This window comes from Globicephala melas, chromosome X, assembly GCF_963455315.2.
Source record: "Globicephala melas chromosome X, mGloMel1.2, whole genome shotgun sequence".
In the NCBI taxonomy this organism is placed as follows: domain Eukaryota; kingdom Metazoa; phylum Chordata; class Mammalia; order Artiodactyla; family Delphinidae; genus Globicephala; species Globicephala melas.
The window spans coordinates 17,700,957-17,704,368 of record NC_083335.1 but is presented as its reverse complement, the minus strand read 5'-3'; positions in this window follow the sequence as shown (position 1 = coordinate 17,704,368).

Below are 3,412 nucleotides of genomic sequence, written 5' to 3'. Positions count from 1 at the left end.
CAATGGGGTTAGGAACACCCAGAGGTATAGGGAGACGTGGAGGGAAGAAGTACAATCTGCGAGGTGAGTTGGGACGTGAGGAGAGGACAGTTACGTGGGAGATGTGTTGAGGCAGAAGGGGAGCTCATACGATAGGAGGTGAGGGGTGGGCTTGCAGTTGTGAAGAAAGCAAGGGAGTTTGGAATGTTCTGAGCAGGAGTGTCCTAGGAAATCCAAATTAATCAAAAGGATTGTTGAGCAGCAGTGGGGGTCCTGGTGGAGTAATTATATTTGTATTTGACCAACTCTGCCCAAGTCAAACAATATTTTTGAGCCAAGAATAGAATGAAATCCAGGATCAGGGAGAATGTTCTAAGAAGGCAAGTTAGTGGGTGTGATCCAGCAAAAGAGGAGGTGCGGGGAATAATCCCAAAGTGCCCTTCTCCTTAGGAGCCACAAGATGCTGCTGCTGCTATGTAGCTGTAGGATGCTGGGCTCAGGAAACATTCCATTCACCCTTGCATGCATGCAGAAACTCAGAGGATTGTTAAATGAAGTTTGTTTCAAAAGAAAACATGGAGTTTTAACTAAAGACAGACAAAAAACCTGAAGACGCAAGCCATGCAAAGGTAAAGAAGAAAGAGGAGTTTTGAGAACTTGTAATTTATTTAATTATATTGAGGATTGGAGTTTTCCATCATCCCCCTGTCACTGAAAAACCAATTCAAAATTTCCTATGGAAGATAACATGGGGTGTGAGCACATGTTCTCAGATTCCCTATTATCCCATGACTAATATCTCGTGACTAAAAGAAGACATACACCATAGGGGTACTAGGCAAGGACTCTTTAAGGCCAAGCCTATGGGTTTAAATCCAAACTGCTGAGACTTTAGACAAGTTACTTACCCTCTCTGTGCCTTAATCTTTCTCATCTGAAAAACAGGCACGATAAGTGGTTATGTCTCATTGGTCTGTTGTGAGCAGTAAATGCATAAGACCTTATTCATTTAATATGTAAAATACTTATAAAGCACTGGCAGAAAGTACTACAGTATTGCTATTATTGAGTGCCTTTGCCCAGTATTTTCATAAAGTGTGGCTTACACGACTATTAACATGCATATATGATTCCTTTACTTTGCATCTTTGTATTTTTCTCACTTCCCTCCCTGTATTGTAGGCTCCTGGGAGGCAAAGACCATATCCAATACATCTTTATATTTAGCCCTGTTCTGATTATCAATAGTTGTGTCAGAAACAACCCCACAACTTAGTGGCATAAAACAGCAACCATTTTCTTATGCTCACCAATTCTGTGGGTCAAGAATTCAGAAAGGAGACAGCAGGGTTGGCTCTTCTCTACATCATGACGGCTTGAGGGTCAGCTCCACGACCCAAATGACTGGTGGAGTAACATGAACAGCTGGGAGCTACAATAGCTGGGGCTGGGGGATCCACTTCCAAGTTGGCTTCATCACTCACATATCTAGTGCCTGGGTGGGAATGGCTGAAGAAGTGACTTAGCTGGGACTATCCGTAGGAAACGCTAGCTGTGTTTTCTTCAAGATGCCCATCTCAGGGTAGTTTTCCTTCTTACATGGCGGCTCACAACTCCAAGAGCAAGTATTCTAGAGAACAAGATGGAGTGGTTTGGCTTTTATGACCAAGCCTCAGAACTTACATTGTGTCACTTCTGTCATACTCTACTTGTCAAAGCAGCCACAAGCCCAACCAGATTTAAGGGGAGGGAATAGACTCCACTTATCAATGGGCAGAGTGTCAAAGAATCGTGGCCATCTTGTTAAACTGCCACAACCCCTTTCGTGGCACCTTTTGTTTATGATGCCTCAACACCTCTCATAACTATTCCCTTCTCTCCATCCCCTCCACCACTGCTCTAGTTCAGGTCTTTGTCTTCTCTTCAATGGAACACTGCAATCATTTTCTAAATGATCTCTCTGCCTCCACCCTGCTTCCTCTTATCCATTTTCCACAGAGAAGCCAGAGTAAATTTGCAAAAACATAAATCGGATCCTGCATTCCCTTCCTTAAAACCCATCCATACTTTCCCGTTGCCCTGAGAAGAAAGTCTAAACCCCTTACCACTGCTGCCCACGTCTCCCACCTCTTCTCACCTCATGTCTCTGCCTCATGTTTTACACCCTGGTCACTCTGATCTTCTCTTGATTCTCCTCCTCCAGTGTTTCCCATCTCAGCAAATAGAACCAAACTGCCACAAACTTTCCATTCATTTCTACCTTCGCCCCAGTCCAGACCCCCAGTCATTTCTCTTCTTGACCACAGTAATAGCCTCCTAGCTAGCCGCCCTCTATTCTTGCCCTACACTGCCCCTAGAGGGCTCTTTCTAAAACTTGCATTTCTATCCCATAAGTACTTTAGGCACAAAAGTTTCAAAACTGAACTCAAACCTGACCCCAAACCTGCTCCTTTTTCTGAATTCTCTCTTTCAGTGAATGGCCCCCAGTTCTCCAATCCAAAACGTTGGGCTTTATCCTTGACCTCTACCCACTCGTCCACAACTCACAATCAGGCACCAAGTCCTTTAAAGCATACAGTGTAAACTACAGCCCTTAAAAAAAGACAGTCTTGGGTTCAAGTCCAGGCTCTGCCATTTACTAGTTACATAATTTAGGGAAAGCAGCTTCTCTGTTTATGTCTTTAAGCTTGAAAATGTAATAATATATATTTCTCAGCATAAATATGAGTTTTCAAGGAAATAATTCTTGACAACCATTTGTGTCATGATTCCCATATAAGAAAATCAGTAAGAGCTTTATAATGGTTAGTTATTCTTATTATTAAATTAGATTCTTAACCTGGTTTGAATAAACAATCTAGAAAAAGTATTTCTGAAGTAATTGAGAAAATTTAAAATTTATGGTTATTACATGTTATCAGGAAATTAATTTTGTTAGGTGTGTAAAGTCCAGTATGGCCATTTGAGAAAATGTTCTTAAATTTTTTAGAGATTCATATGGATGTATTTATGATGTAACTATCTAATTTACTTTATATCTCCAGGGAAAAATAGATGATGCATATACGACAAAATATTAACAATTTTTAAATTTACATGATGGGTATTCATTAACCTATTCTCTATTTCTCTTCTTGTTTGAAAATTTTAATAAATAAGAAGTAAAATAAAGAAATAAAAAGAATAAACACAAGATTAAAAGTCTATCTGTGATATCTCTAGAATCATCTACTTTCTCTTCATTCTCAACCACTGCTCTAGTTTAGAGATTGGCAAATTTTTCCTATAAGGGGCCAGATAGTATTGATGAATATTTTAGATTCCATGGGCCATACAATCTCTGTAACAACTACTCAACTCTGCCACTGTAGCACAAAAGCAGCCATTGACAATACATAAATGAATGGGCATGGTTTTTTCCAATAAAACTTTA